This window comes from Wyeomyia smithii, chromosome 3, assembly GCF_029784165.1.
Source record: "Wyeomyia smithii strain HCP4-BCI-WySm-NY-G18 chromosome 3, ASM2978416v1, whole genome shotgun sequence".
NCBI lineage: Eukaryota > Metazoa > Arthropoda > Insecta > Diptera > Culicidae > Wyeomyia > Wyeomyia smithii.
In genome coordinates, this window is record NC_073696.1 from 209,264,681 (window position 1) to 209,281,898 (window position 17,218).

Consider the following 17,218-nt stretch of genomic DNA (forward strand, 5'->3'; position numbering starts at 1 on the left):
AGACGTGAGATTTTCCTCGGGGGTTTTCCACTGTCAGTCGTGCCTGCGAATCCTCGAACTCTGAAATCTTTTGCCGAGACGAGAGGGCGATGCTTTCGTTCGGTTCGGAATGGGAAACTGCGCTGAACCAGAAACCTTTGCACTCGCTTGAAGTTCTGCTGCGGTGGCGGGCTGCCTTGTGCTCGCTACTGGGGCAGGGGTTTAATGGAGAAGAGAATCGTGCTACGGCTGCCACCACCGCCGCCGCCGGTTGTCACCGGATCCTCCCAGCGCGGGAGAACGAGGGAAAATGAAAAATAAACAAGTTGTTAAAACGAAAACGAAAGTTTTGATAATATTTTCTTGCGAATTGCCCGCCGCCTGTGGCTTTCTTATACGATAGGAGATACGTAAGATGAGTTTGTATCGTTTCGAGCGGTACATGTGTGCGTGTATCTCACACAAAGTATCGATGGCAAGAAAAAAAACACATGCATAAAGTAGCGGCGGTTTCTGTTTGGTTCGTTTGCGGGGCATGTTACTGTGTTTTGTGCTAAATCCAGATGAGTTTTTCTGTATGAAAACATTTCAAGTTTGTTTGAATCTTTTTTTCTGTGTGCTAGCAGCAACGGTGTTAATTTGCCGAGGCGTAAAAACGTTTTAAAATGTAAATGAGTATGCATTGCTTGAATAGGAAAAATGTTATTAATTTTGGTATTCCTTTTTTTATTCTCAAGTTATGTTTTAAACGAATGACATCTTCATCAAACCAAATGTCTACAAAACAGGCAAAATGAATAGTCGAAATAACAACCTCTAATTGAACAATAATACTAATTAAAAATTTTATTGATCATCACTTATACAAAACATACCTTAAATCATAGGAACAATCTCATTGAAAAATGTGTTTTTGAAACTGGATGAGTTTTCAGTCTCTACTAAAACTGTGAAATTAGTGGACTTTCATATCTGGCATTTTGAAGAGGCTTGTGATTCCGTTCATAACTTATTCATATTCCACTTCGTACATGAAAAAAAAAAAAAAGAATTATAAGCCGATAACATCGAGACATTGACAAAAATTTCTTTTCAAATCTTTGCCAAAACTATTTCCTCGTCTTATTTTGTATGGCTTTCTAGTTTCAACTATTTAATTTGCCAAAGTTTTCCTGTGAAAATCGTGGTGCTAAACTTGGCCGAGATATTTTGTGTTCTCCTCTCAATTGTTGAAAATAATGCGTACCTTTTCATTCGATTTGTTAGGTCATAATTTTTTTATTATTTTTTAGTTTGAGCGTAATTGCGTTACCTATCACAAGAAAAATAAAAATGATGTGGTATGGAGTATACCACAAACTTGTTCCCTGTAGCGTCCTGAAATCTTAAAAATTCCGATAATATGTTTATCACGTTCGCTTACAAACATCATAAATAATATAATTTTTTTATAGCGAAACTTGAAAGATTGAACTTAGAGCGCAAAATTCATATGCAACTAGCTGACCCGGCAAATTTCGTCTCACCCATTTTTTCTTCATTCAAATAACATTAAACATTCCAAATTAATGGATTCCTTGCGATTTGTTTATAGTCTGCAAATGCAAGACGAATTGGATATTGGATATTGGATACGATCAAACTCGAAAGACAAATCGTTCGAAAAGATTGGTTTAATCGAAATGGAAACATTCTCGCCTTTTGGCTTCTGTACATCACCTCGATTCTAGGAATACTCATATTGGGTGATATTCGGTTTTTTTCAGCTGTTTTCCAGAAACCAGAAGCCGCCATCTTGAATTTCAAATTGGCATGTGGAGTCATTTTCCGGTCTCAGCATCAATCTGATTCCGTGAATACCCATATTTGGTGGCGTTCAGTCATTTTTGCCTGTTCTCCAGCAGCCGAAAGTGGTCATCAAGGAATTCAAAATGGAGTCGATTCTTGGCTTGTATGCATCATCCCGATTACGGAAATATCCATATCGAGTGGTACCCGGGAATTTTTGACTTTCCAAAAACCGGAAGTCGCAAATTTGTGTTTCAAAATGGTATGTGGAGTCAATTTCTGGTCTTTGTGCATCATTATCTTTCTGAAGATACCTATATTGGGTAGTATTCGGCCATTTATGGCTGTTTTCCAGAAAATGGAAGTCGCTATATTAGGGTTCTAAATGGTGCCTGAGATCGATTTTTGGCTTTAATGCATCATTACGTTTCCGGAAATTTGGCCACTTTTAGCTGTTTTTCAGAAACCGGAGTTCGCATCATGGAATTCTGGCCTATAGGCGTCAATAAGTTTTGAATCGGTGTTCGGTCATGTTCGATTGTTTTCTAGAAACCGGAAGTTGGCATCTTCCATTTAAAAATGGGGTCTGAAGTCGAATTTGGCTCCAGACCATTATTTCTGTAAAAATTGATTGAAATACAGATACTTCAACTTGCTTGGGAGTATTTGCAAGGAAGACCCTCCTACCCCTCTTTCTCCAGAGTATGGAGGTGTATCCAACCATCATAGAAACAATTCATCCCCCAAAAACCTTCACATTTCAAATTTAATTTCATTTACTTGAATAATTTATGAGTAATGCAGAAATTTGTGTTTGATTTGTAAGAGCCCTCTTTTCCAGGAGAGGGAGGGGTGTCGAACCATCATGAAAATATTTCTTGCTCTCAAAAACCACTTCATGCCAAATTTGGTTCCATATACTTGATTAGTTCTCGAGATGTGCAAAAATTTTAGCATATTTGTTACCCCTAAAAACATCCACTTGCAAAAATTTGGTTGTATTTGCTTAATTGGTACTCGTGTTGAGCTGAAATTTTGTTTTTCATTTGTGGGTCCTTTCCAGTAGAGGGAGGGGTGTCAAACCGCCATCGGAATATTTTTTGCCATGGAAACCTTTATTTGCTTAATTTGGTTTCACTTAATTGATTAGTTCTCGATATGTGCTGAATGTTGTGTTTCATTTGTATGGGATTCCTCCTTTCCGGAAGAGGGAAGAGTGTCGAAGCACCATGGACATGATTGTTATCCTAAAAATTATCCACATGTCAAATTTAATTCCATTTACTTGCTTAGTTCTCGAGATGTGCAGAAATTTGTGTTTCATTTGTATTGGACCCCTCCCTTCCAGAACATGAGGTCTCGAACTTATCTTAGTCATCTTTTTCAGCCCCTAATATCCATGTATACAAAATTTCACGCCGATCGCTTCAGTAGTTTTCACGTCTATATGGACAGACAGACAGTAGACAGAGCTGCATTTTTACATGTTTAGATAGTGCTCTTAAAATCGATGTCCTGTAAGAAAAGTTATGTCCGCAAAAGTAATATTATCGACTCTCGTAAAATCGACTTCTGTGTTTATTGTGTTATTTAAATGGTGTAGGTGACAGGTGTTGTAAAAAAAGGCATCCAGGACCGCAATAGTGGTGATCAGAAAAAGAAGTTCACAAATACAATTCCCATATAAAGAAAAAAGGAGTGTCACGCAGCATTTTGCCTCATCATAGTTGAAGAATCACAAATCCTATCCATTCTTGTACTGTTATTTCGTGCAGTTAGTATCAATTGGCAACTTTTTAGATGGTTGAGAAAGATGTTCTTGTATGTAGAAAAGTTTTTGCTAATTTAGAAAATAATTGTAGTGTCGAATCAAAACTACTGTGCGTCATCTCGAAACCGGTTTCATATAGAGGAACTTCGCCTATGAGTGAAAGCTTGCGGACCTCTGTGAACCTCGAGGTTTATTCATCGTGTGTTTATTCAGCATATCGTTGTTAAAATAACAACCGGAGCAATGAAAGGATGATATTTGCATCCGATTGCGGGATACGCTGTGTGCAAGAGGCAGTTATCACTGGAAACAACAACGTTTATCGCAGTACTTTATAGCCGGAGCTTAAGAACATGTTGTTTGGTCGCTCTGGATGGTGACACAGCATACCAAAGCGGTGGTCGGTCACATTCACATCCAGCATATCTCTAGTCTAGTCAAGTCAAGAGAGCTTCGCTACACCCGACGCGGCGGGCTGCCCGTAAGGAAATCAGCTGATGAAAGTCATTGTCATTGTTATGGTTTCCCCGGTGTGCGTCTCATTCGCTTCTACCCCGTACGCAGCCTAGGTTCTAATCGGGGTCTGTGCTCTAGTCCCAGCCGAAGTGATTCATTGAATTTATCACATCATTTTTCATTCATACCAATACTAGGATGTGTATACAAAACATGTACAGGTCCGATGTGTAACCTAGACGTGACTGAGAGGTGCCGCGTATGGGAGGAGGAAAACTACGCGCACGGTGTGTCTAGCAAGCAGCAGGGGGAAAAGGTGGCACACGTTCTGTTCTGCAAACTGTGCCGTAGGAAAACGGATGCGATTCACGATATACGCTATCGTACGGCTGTTTATGTTACTCACACGGAACACAACCTGCCGACACTGCGATGTAACAATCATTCATTCGGTAGTCTACAGGTGTATCCAGGTGCACCGGTGATGGGACAGTTCGCGCTTCGAACAGTATCGGTTTGTACTGTCATCACTTTCGAGGGTTCTGCCCGAAACCGTACGAGATTCGGCTGGTGGGGTAAAAATAGCTGAGACAAATTTACATCATCTCTCGAAAATCATTATTATCATCATCACAGAGCACCGCATCGTCTGGTCTGGCATGGCAAAGTGATTTCGATTCGACCCAGCCCCTGACCTGGGATGTGTAGCGGGGAGGAATTTCGACTAGTAGAGAGTAAAGGGCGGTATGGTGCGGTGCACGGTACGAATACGGTGTACACATCGGAAAGCAGAACAGTCGAATGTGGCGACGGCGGCGATAGCGGCCTGTGGTGGCAGGGAGCTTCGATCCGCTTTTCGAGACGTGTTGTTGCTTTTTAATGGTCATCAAGGTCGTTGTGTACGAAACACGAGACCTCATTGACGGTGCGCTTTTGCCAGACGGCGTGACGCGTGCCATCTCCATATCTAAATCGTTCCGGGATTGCCAACGTGTTCGCGTTCCCAACTAACAACAACGTGGTGGTACATTCGTGTATGTGTGTCGATGTGACTAGTTCATGCACAAAAATTAAATTACGCTTTTGAATGTAATAATTATACAATCAGCAACTAAACAGCAATGACTTGGGGAAGACCTGCCTGTGCTACTGCCGTAGATTTCAGTAACCGGTGCGATGCCAGTGCGGTAAGAGAGACAGAAGCAGAGAACGGCAGGCAGAGGAGCAGGAGGGTCTACAAACGACGGTAGTATTATATTGAAACCAATGAGTCAGATGAGAGATAGACCCATATTACAGCACATACGACGAATGCCGGTTGCCGTGCCGGGCGACATGGGGTTCAAAGTCTACGATTACGGGAGAAGATGAAGAAGCGCCGCTGCCGTCCACCTCGCCGCCGCTAGACGGCCGGTCGCCGTCGCCGTCGTCGGTCCATGCACAGGAGGCGAGGAAACCCGGAGACGGAGAGGATACTGCCGGCAAAAGGTGGAAGTGAATAAGCAGATTTCAATATTTTTGTTTACAGTTAGCGGTTTTTATTTCTGTAGCCGCGCCCCCTCGTGTTCCCGGCAAGTCTCGTGCCGAGTTATAAATAGAGCCATTCAAAATGCGCTAATATAGAGTGGATTGTTGCTGCTGCTGCTACTGCTGTTGTTTAACGACTGTAGGACGGTATCGACGCCGGCTGACGAAGGGGAAGAGTTTATTGAATTGTTACGTAAGCTTTCGATTATGCGAGCTCAGACTGGAACAGGCGTTATGTCACTTGTTCTACCCTGAGCAAGCCGATTAGGTAAATGGCTTTATCCGTGGGAACTAATCTAGTACAAGCAATTGTGGTTTCTCGTTCGAAGCTCCAGCTTTCTAATCGACACCGCTAAATACGCGTGCTTGGAGAGAATTTACATCTATAATAAACCTACCTCTTATAAATTTGTGAAACACCTTTTGGGAGGCTTCCAAGAGCTTGTTTCAAGGACTAAAAAATATTCCAATAAGCTATCATCGACTGTTTATCACATAAAGTTTTCTAATATCATTTGAATGTTTAAGCAGTACTTGAAGCTTTTCCACACCTAAGCTAGGCTGTACACTTTTTTTTTAACTGAAAGTATATTCATTTATATTTTTATATGGTTACATATGGTTTACATAATAATTGTTTAGCCTTTTAAGGCTTTGCATCTTCGTTTTGAGGTTTGCTGGTTACTTAATTATATAGATTTACATTATTTGTGTAGAATTTTATAGTTCATCCTTTATGGAACTTGTTTTTAATTGAAAAATAAATTTTAATAACCTTCTTAACTACGAATAACTAACTTAAAGTTAACTTAAAACTAAGGTACCAGCTCACGAATGATCTGGTGAGGTGACCTGGTGCAGGACTCTCTGAACCTAGTCAACGATGTTGTTCTCCGTTCCTCCAGCACATGAAGACCAGCCAGGCGATGGATCTCAGAGTTTCGTGTTCTCGGAGGGATGTTTAGGATCATACGTGATATTTTTTTTCTGAACAATCTGAAGTTTAGGATGGTGGGTTTTAGCGCAGCCCTCCCAGACAGGCAAAGCGTACTCTATGACCGGTAAAATTATTTGTTTGTGAACGGCAAGCTTGTTGGTGAGGGGAAGAGTGGATTTCCTGTTAATGAGAGGATAGAGGGATTTGGTTAGTATGTTGCACTTGGTAACAGTTTTCTCTACGTGTGAACGAAATAGAAGTTTTTCGTCCAGGGAGAGACCAAGATAGACAACCTCACTCGACCATTCGATGGGAGTGTTATTGAGATGGATTCTCACATTGGCAGGTGGAACAAGTCGAGTTGATTTTGAATGTGGGAATATAATAGCCTGAGTCTTAGCTGCATCGATGCAGATCTTCCAGCTGTTGGAGTAGTCGGGCAGAACATTCAGGCCCTCCTGTAGTCTACGCGTCAAGGCTCTAATCACTCGACCTTTGTAGATAATGGCAGTGTCGTCTGCAAACATAGACAGGATGCCTCTCCCGGAAGGGGAGGAGCATCTGAGGCAAATATGTTGAACAGGATGGGACCAAGAAGGCTACCCTGTGGAACCCCAGCATTTACGTATCAGAGTATCAGAGGGAATGTTGTTGAGGAAGACCTGGAATGATCTATTCGACAGATAATTCCTGATGATCTTCACGAGGAAGATCGGGAAGTTGAATCTCTGCAGCCTAAACACCAGGCCATCATGCCAGACATTATCGAACGCCTTTTAATTTCAACAATGCCATGGAAGATGTTTTACTAACGGCTTGTTCCGCCTTAGGATCTGAGTAACTCTAGTGAGCTGGTGAACGGTGGAGTGACCCTGCCATAACCCGAACTGTTCTGGGAGGAAAATGTTATTCTGGTTTACGAATTCCAGTAAGCGACTAAGAATCAACTTTTCGAACAACTTCGAGATGCACGATAATAGGCTGATGGGACGATAGTTTTTAGCGTTAGTCGGGTCCTTACCGGGTTTAGGCTGTACACACGTAACTATTACAGTATTTCATTTTGGATTCATTCTTTTTAGAAGTTTTTTGAGCGTAGTACAATCTACGATCACTTTTTGGTATTACTTGGCAGATCATGATGATGCACTACTAAACTAACCAAATAGGATTAATTTGCTCTATATTACTTCAATTTGAATTTGAGTGAATTTTGTATAGAAGTTTTTTTGTCTTTGATGTCATTATGACTGCATTTTATAGATTTAAATTTCTATTTTTTCTCAAAAATCTGTCAATCACGTTTCTAATAAGCTCTTCGAAAATTTATCTTAGGAACAAAAAAAAAACAAACTTGTCATATGATTCTCTCCGACATTTATTACGGTTCAAACATATTTATAAAACAAGCTACTCCTGTGAATGTTTTAAACTCTTAAAGCATTCACAGGAGTAGTGAATTAAAAACCATTGCCCAAAAAGAATACAACATTATTTTTGTACAGTCAAACCTGTTTTTGTGTGACTTTTTTTTGTGCGAAATTTATTTTGTGCAACTTTTTTATGCGATTATTTTTTTTGTGCGACTGTTTTTGTGCGATTTTTTTTTGTAAAAAAATATGAAAAAGGACAACTTCCGATAACATTTTCAGTCATTTATTTTTTCCAATTCTTGGAATTCCAATGCATTACAAATCAAGGCTGCTCCCAGAGAATATATTGACTTTAAACCATCCAGAAAAGCTATCATACGATGCGGATTTATACAAAAATAAAATTGGCTCAATGTGTGTACTTTTTAATAATTCCTTCTATTCGAAGTTGTTTCATTTTTTCGAATACCCAGAATACCTATAACTCGGAGATCTAAAACTCGGAGACGGAGACAATTTGGGAATTAACTCAAGATTCTCTGTGTGCTAGTTAGGGTAGTGTTCTTCAAAATCTCCGCGAACCAACTAAAGCGAATCAGATTTTTTCCCATTTTGAAAATAGCTCTCAAAAAGTTCAAACAACTTGGATTTTTTGCTCGCCTCTCTGGCTGGCTGGAATCTTACCTAAAACAAAGAACTTTACAAGTCAAAATGACCACATCCAGGCAGCAATCCTGGGCCTTTTCTGTTTATTTATTCTTTAACGATGCTACGAACCTATTCACCGGAGGTTGCTAGCTCGTTTATACTGGTGATGTCAAAATGTATACAGAAGTGACATGTTTCGCTGATTGCGACATTCTACAGTATCGTCGAACCCCGTGGTGTAATGTCAATCGAATGACTCTTAGTGTTGAAAAGTGCATTACCATTTTGCTTCATCATAAATCGAGCCGCAACGCCCGACGCTTCAATTACACGATCGCTTTTTATACGTTGAAGCGTGTATAATTCGTGACAGATTTTGGCGTTTAGTTTAACTCTAAACTATTCTTTCGACAGCATCAGCAGTTTGTGATTGATAAAGCAAACCGACAGTTCGGTTTCTTGTTTAAAATCGCCCAGGGATTTGATGATACACTATGCCTTCGACCTGTATCTTATTTCCAGTTCGCTTATTTTTCGCTTTCTCTACTGCACACATTGTCTGCTTAATGAACTTGAATGTTAACGGGTAAAAACCGCTGGTAAAAATAGAAATTAAGTTCGAACGATTTTCTTTACCTTGTGTTTTAAATGTTTGTTATTAAATTTCCCGGTTGTTGAACGATTTGATTCAAGAAGTTTAACTTTGCCGATAAAAATTTTTTAATGCAATCTTTAGCACTCAAAACATGTTTTTTTCGGGGAAAACGTTCCCGTCTGCACTGAAAACTAAATACTTATGAGAATGATCGTTCAGAAACCCGACACACTTCTAAACCAATGAAATAATATGAGGTTTTTGAATTCAGTTAGATCTGTTGGGGACAAACCTCTGCAAAAAACGGCATTTCGGGAAAACGGCGAATGATTGGTTTTTGCTTAATATTACTATTTTTTATCTCATAAAATTAAAAAGTTATTTGACATATTCCGGTATTTTGGGGGAGCTTGCACCTTGACCCTAAATCTCGCCATTCTTTACAAGTGAAATTAAATAACTATCTTTAGACTGTCAATTGAAAGTACATACTTTTATCTGTTAGAGCATTTTCGATTGATTTAAAGTAGTACAGGTCGGACTCGATTTTAATTTTTAACCGGGATTCGATTATCCGGAATTTAGACTCGATTATCGGGAATATTTTTTTGCTGTTTGTTTAATATTTATTTTGAAATTTCACCTTTATAATCCCTTTCAGCATATTTATTACCATTTCTGTCCTTTCTGGCATGTTTGGGACATGTCCGAGTTAAGTGACAAAAATCTTGGTAGAAGCAGACCGTTCGGTGTCGGAGAAACTTTTTCGCATTATTATTGAGAACGATTGCAACATTTCGTCCCTTTTTTCATTCCCCAACCGACCGTCAGGACAAGCCGGTGCCGTTATTGATTTTTACAAAAAAAAAAAGCAGAAGCTACTGAATTGTTGTACATTAAAGATGGTAAGTTAATCCCAAATTAGCCATCTTTAATAGTGGTTCTCTGTGCACCAGTTCATATCCATAACGGAGGAACATCTACGAAACGGTCGTTCAAGATTTGCCGATTATAAATAGTTTAGTATCACCATTTTATTGCCGATATCTTGATCTATGCATTGTCTTGGTGTAACAAATCGGTTTGATTAATTTTGATTTGAACCTAAAAATCTCATGAACAAAATTTCGTGTAAATCCAAAAATACAGAAGCCATGATTTTCACGACAAATTGTTGTTTTTTTAGATTTACATGTTCTTCCCACTTGGCTGACGTTCTCTTTGGTTTGTAGTGTTATATATTTATGCTAAAAATTGTGTTTTAATACGAAAATAGCGATTAATCGGAGTGCTGTTTATGCTCCTCGTGCCACCCATTTGCAGAAAACACCCTAAAATTCTAAATTTCCTTGCCAGATTTTAAACACGGTTTTCCTTAAATATCTTCAGGGTGTCAGCTCGTGTTTGACGTGTTTGTCATGTTTGAAATTCACGTACCACCAACAATGATTGCTTTCCATGAGAATTTGTTCTGGTAAGTATTTTCAAGCCATTGTTGAACCACAGTACTCGAATTTGTATCATTTTGAACTTGAAATTTTTACCATGAAAATGTTGTAAGCGGTTAAGATGCTTATAACAATCGCTAGGGCATGAAGTGATAAACGATTAACCAAAACTGAGAACAAAACATCATCGCATCATTGTGTCACCACAGCAAATGACGGTCAATCACATCCCGAGGATGCTGGCAACATGAAGCACAAGCCAGCACAGTATATGCACACCGTTCCACTAGGTCAAGGCCGCTGCAAGGTTTCTTTTTCTCAATCTCTCTTTCTATTGATGTGAGTGTATTTGGGTTCGTCTATATGTAAGTGCATATTTTATATAAATTCTACCGGGGAATTCGGTCGTGAAACACGCTGCGGAAACACGAGCCAGTATAACCTTCCATCCCACCACCCCCCAACCCACCGTTTCACCGTTTGCGTCGGGCCCTGTCGTTCGTTCGTCCTTATTTGCGAGATCCGCCCCTGCTGCTCCCTACGTTTCATTCCCTCACCATCCGTTGCCGTTGCCGGTTCGGTGCTCTTTAAAAGCGTAAATTTTAAACAAGTTGAGGGAAAAAGTATTTCCTCATCAACCACCAGTTGAGCTTCTGCCACCCCCCCCCCCCCCACCACAGTCAGCCAGACTACCGTAACCCCGTGCTGACACCTCGCAGTCAACCCCCGCGTCCTTGGATCCAGTTTTCAAATGATATTGACTGGTTTGGCTCACTGCCGCCGTCCATCGGCGAGCTTTCCGTCAGCTGTCGTTTGGTGTCGGCGTGTGTTCTTTTTTTCTTTCGTCTTTTTTTTGTTCCTCGTGAAGAGGATTTTCCCATGAGTTTTCCAAACGTGTTTCACCGTGCCGCTGCTCCGTGTGTATTCGCTGTTACGCCCACATCGACATTCACCAATGAGCTCATATCCACTTTCGGTACGATTTCGGTTCCGAGAAGATTTAAATGTCAGTGTGGGAGTGATGTTGAAATACGGAAAAGTCGAGAAAGCTATCCGCGTTATTTAGTCGTGTTGTTTTTTGGCTGTATCACCCGGTTTGGAAGAGATCCATATTTAGGCAAGAGCAGTGGCATACCTCTTCTGCTTGAAAGGATTGATGTTGAGCCGTGGATAGCACTTTTCCAGCTTCTGTTCTCCCATCCTTCTGGTACTGGATTCCATTCATAAATTTGTTCCGCAAACTCTGGTATGGCAAAAAACAACGCCCAAGAAGAAAGCGGTCAGTGAGTGGAAACAAAAAGGAAGCGAAGTTTGTTTATATTTATTTCAGGTCTCCTCGTCCGTCTCTGGAACACGTTTGTCAGCTTCCGGAAAATTACATACCATCACCTGGAGCGTCTAATATCCGTACGGAAACCACCATTTAACCCTTACACTCGTTCACCGTCCCCCGTTGTCATCATCAGTCCCTCTGCCACCGTTCATGACGTGGTTCTATCTATCGGCGACCGGCGATTGACCGTCCGTACATTGACCCGCCAGTGTCTGTTTGTCTCGAAAGGTCTCTGTGTCTCTATCTGGCGCGCATAATGGCATGCAACAGAAGAAAAATGAACTAAAAAAAAACAACAAGAGTGTGGCTGTGTGTGTGTCTTCGTACATTAATATGACCTTGGTTTCTTGCTTGATGGTTTTTCGCTTTTCATATCTGCGTTATATTTTTTTTCTACCATTCACTCTTTTCTCTGTTCCACTGGCTCATTGACCGATTTGTTTGCGTTAATTAGGACACAGAGCACGGTTTTATTTGCGAAACTTTATTCCGCCTTCGTGGCGCGCCGCAGTCGGTTTTTTCCGCGGGTAAGTGTGCGGTTTTCGCGGTTCCTAAATGTTGTTTATTTATAAGTGTTTTTTTCTGCTGAAAGGTATCTCTTCTCTCTTAATTGATGAAGAAATAACTTCTTTCGTCAAACAACCAGCGTCCAATATGTGCATGTAAAGATTTTCTGACCGCCTCTGAGAAGTATCTAGGAACCGACTACTTTCGCAGCGTTTTTTTGCAGGTTTAGCATTAGAATAGTGTAGAAAAGCTGCCAAAGTAGTTCAATACTTTATATTTATTTCGTGCGGAATGCATAATTTAAAGCAAAGTTGTTGATACATATTGAAGTCCCGGATGGAAAACCAGAAATTCCTAAGAGAGCAACTTAAGGTGTATTCCAGTGAAAAATAAATCTTTTTGTTTCTCTTGTAAAATTCAGAAAAACAAAGATTTACCATTTTGTTTTTAAATTGTGAAATCGAAAATTTCAATTTAGTTTTTATTTTCTAGAAAAGACCGAGTTTTGCGAAAAATGAATCACCGGGTTAGTTGAAGATGTTACGCAAAGCAATCAAATTCACATTTTTCCAAGGTAGGACCTCGGTTAAGTACAAATTTAAATACCGCATATAAAATTGATTGAAAGGAAAGATGACGATTTGTAAATATTGGATTATACTTTTCTTAAAGGTTTTCATATCAAATACTAAGAAAGTTCTGAAAATTTCCAGAAAAAAAACATTTCAGTTAGAAGCATCCAAACACTAATCACTCTTTGCAACAAAAGCCTGTTTGTCGGTAATAACTAGTGTTAAAGTAAATACACTAAAGTCGCTTTTTACGCGGGGGATACGTGCCGCGTAAAAACAAACCGCGTAAATTCCGGAATCCGCGTAAAAAAACCGCGTAAATTCCGGAATCCGCGCAAAAAAATCCGCGTAAAAAGCGACCTTAGTGTACTAACGCTCACATGAAAACAGGCCTAGTCCTCTAAAACATTGACGTTAAACTTGTTTCAATTCTGTTTCTCTGGAAAAAATTTTTTTTTTCGTCATTGACTATCGATGACGTGAAGTTAGTCAAATATTGGACCTTCTGTATGTGTGGTTGTCCTCTGGCGCCAGCTGCGTATCTACTATATAAAAATGGAATTCCGTAACACTTGATCTTATTGATATTATTCCCGCAGTCTCTGAGGTGTACAGTAATCATCATCATTTTGATTCGTTCTAATACAAAAATAATAAGCGGTGACATGTAAGTTTTTTAACATGAAAATGTTCGCTGACGTACAGGAAAGACTTTTGAGAAAAAATAATAGGTATCTATTTACTAAAACTTGAGATATTATTCACAAAACTACGTAAAACATGCAAAACTATGACTTTCTGTGCTAAATTTGCCTCTAAATCAAAATTCAAAGCGATGACATATGGTTCTTTTTTCACTAAATCGTTTGTTAATGTTCAGGAAGGACATTTGAGAAAAAATAATTAGTATCTGATCACTAAAATTTGAGATATTATTCACAAAACTAAGTAAAACATGCAAAATTGTGACTTTTTGTACTTAATTTGTCTCCAAATCTAAATTCAAAGCGATGACAGGTGATTCTTTTTTCATTAAAATGTTCGTTGATGTTTAAGAAAGACATTTAAGAAAAAATAATAGGTATCTAAATACTAAAACTAGAGATATTATTCACGAAACTGCGTAAAACATGCAAAATTATGACTTTCTGTGCTAAATTTGCCTCTAAATCAAAATTCAAAGCGATGATAAATGATTCTTTTTTCACTAAAATGTTTGTTAATGTTCAGGAAAGACATTTGAGGAAAAATAATTAGTATCTGATCACTAAAACCTGAGATATTATTCCGAAAACTAAGTTAAACAAAAAATAATTATGACTTTTTATACTTAATTTGTCTCCAAATCAAAATTCAAAGCGATGACATGTGATTCTGTTTTTCATTAAAATGGTGTTTGATGTTTAAGAAAGACATTTGAGGAAAATAACAGGTATCTGATCACTAAAACTCGAGATATTATTCACAAAACTACGTGAAACATGCAAAATCATGACTTTTATGCTGAATTTGCCTCTAAATCAAAACTCGAAGCAGTGATCTGTGATTTTTACTATAATAAAATGTTCGTTGTGTTTAGGAAAGATAGGGTATCGAACGTCATCGTCAGTGGTTTTCTTCGGCAGTTTTCTGCAGCAATCTTATGCAAAAGAGGGCCGAAGAAAACCCCTGACGAAGACGTTCGATATCCTATCTGATTATTTGAAATTTAAATATTATCCACAAAACCACATGAAAAATGCAAAACCATATTTTTTTAGGTTCAATTTGTCTCTAAATCAGAATTCAAAGCGATGACACGTGATCTTTTTCAATAAAATGTTCGTGGATATTCAGGAATGACATTCGAGATAAAAAATAGTTATCTGATAACTGAATGAATATTTTGGCTCAATTTGTCTCTAAATCTTAATTCAAAGGTATGATATATGATTTTTTTCCGTTAAAATGTTTGTTTATGTTCAGGAAAGACTTTTGAGGAAAAATAACAGATTTTTGATTACTGAAAATTGAGATATTATTCACAACACTACGTTAAACAAGCAAAATCATAAATATTTGAACTCAATTTTCCTCTGAATCAAAATTCAAAGCTATGATATGTAATTGTTCTTCATTGAAATGTTTGTTAATGTTCAGGAAAGACATTTGAGGAATAATAATAGGTATTTTATTGCTAAAAGTTGAGATATTACTTTAAAAACTACGTATTTTTGAAGATGATTTTCAGCATACAGAAACACACATTAAAATACTCTTTTTAAAATTTATATGTATTATACATATAATACATGACTTTTTGAGCATGAACTCAATTCGCCTGTAATTTTTTTTTTCAATAAAATGTTCGTTGTTCCTTCAACATCTGCAAATATTTTTCTGCAGAAGAATTTATGTTTTAATTTGGTGCGAGTCGAGCAGAAAAAAATTACATTTCTAATGTTTTCGTAGTTTTGTGAATAGTAACACATTAGGGTATTCGAAATACTTTTTTACTTTTACCAAAACTAGATCTTGGGACATTTGGCTGGAGGAAAGACCGCATTTCATTGGTTTAATCTTTTTTTTTTAATTTCTACGTAGTTATGTGGATTGAAACGATAACTTCTTCTCAGACGTGTTCCTTGGACACCAACAAACATTTTCGTTATAAAAATTCACATGTTATCATGGTAGATATGATTATAGAGGAGAACTAAGCATGAATGGTCACGCTAAATTCTTCTTACTTTGATTTCGTTCTTCTAAAAGTTACATAAAAAGAGGTTTTACAGTGAACGATTGCCGAATATCCGGGTATCACCCGAGTGTGGTATATTCGGAACTGGGATGACCTCACATAACATTTTCCGAAATAACGACTTCTGGTTTCAGGAAAATAATCTAAAGTGGTATTTGGCCAACCATTTCAATACTTCCGAAACTTTCGAACTCCATACGTCACTTTTGAAATGCAATCCAAATATGGGTATTTTCGTTCTGTGCGTTCTCAGAATGTTAAAGTACTTAAAGTGATGTTGGACGTATAAGATGTAAAATATTTTTGAAGTGAGTTGTGCTAATAATGCAATGAATTATAAAAAATGATTCCTAGTTTTGAAACTTTTGATTCCGAGCATCGCCGGGAACGTTCAGCTAGTATTTTATATATACAATATCAGAACGTAAACTTTCCAATGCCGGTCGATCCTATCGTGTCGTCGTCGCCGCCATCGTCGTCATCATCGTCATCGTCTCTGGTGGTTGCAAAAAGTTCCAGCTTTGCAAATGCACTCGAGAACCAATGAATGGCGATGCGTCTCTCGACAAAACGACGCGTTGTGACGAGGAAGAAGAATGAAGAAGCAACGTGGACTGTTCGGAATTTTTACTATACCTGCCTGCGCTATATCACGTGGTTGTGGAGCCACGTGAAATGTTTTCCTTTTTCGGCACATGCCTTTCGCCCCGCTCTTCTACCTCACCCCGTTTCGGTTACCGAAATTAGTAAGCTTTCACAACGTTGCTGCAGTCCAAAAAGCACGTGCTCTTTTGCCGAAATGTAAGCATGAGTGTGTGGTGCTGCCGTACACTCACTATGACATTCAGTCATCTCCTGTGCAGTTTTGCGATATCGTCGAAGGCTTTCAGAATGATGGAGGCTCGTTCGGTAGTTCGGCTGTTATCAGCTCTTCCCCGAATGCACAACTGCAGCGGCAGTGGTGCGTGAATTGTCGGGAAGGATGTGTTCATATCCGAACTACCGGTGCAACCGGTGCGCGACTTTCAACAACAGAGTAGCACCAGCAGGCAGCAGGCATTCTCTTCCGGCTAACGGAACAGTGCGTTTCAAAGTTAATCCGCTGCGAAGCCTTCGAAATGTGTCATGTACCGTCGGGCGAACGGAATATTGCTGCTCTTGTTGTATCCTGTGGAGCACACTGCAGTTCCCGAAGAGCAGATATTATTGTAGCGCAAAACTCTGAACAGGGTGTTGATTGACCAGGTAATGACCAATTTCGTTACAATTAGCAACAACTGTAGAGGCAGAAGTTATGGTTACATTTAAACTACATGGAAAGTAAACTGACACCCTGTTGGATAGTTAATCCGGTCGGCGGAAACAGCGGTGTCGGAGCTCATCATGCAGAAGAATATAACCCCGTTAAGGCTAACCGGAGCATTTGCATGTGCGTGTTTGAGATGGAAACAATCGCTTCCAACAATGAGTTGGATTAGTGAAAACACACGTAGCTTGTCGTCCCAAGCTCTCTACTCTGAAGGGGTTTCGCGGGAGAACAAAAC

General features: G+C 39.1%; 1 protein-coding gene across 6 annotated transcripts in view; it reads left to right on the forward strand.

Annotated features, from left to right (window-relative positions):
* Positions 1-17,218, forward strand: part of LOC129730702 (trithorax group protein osa) — a 356,997-nt gene that overhangs the window by 271,946 nt on the left and 67,833 nt on the right. The gene's annotated exons all lie outside the window — the stretch shown is intronic.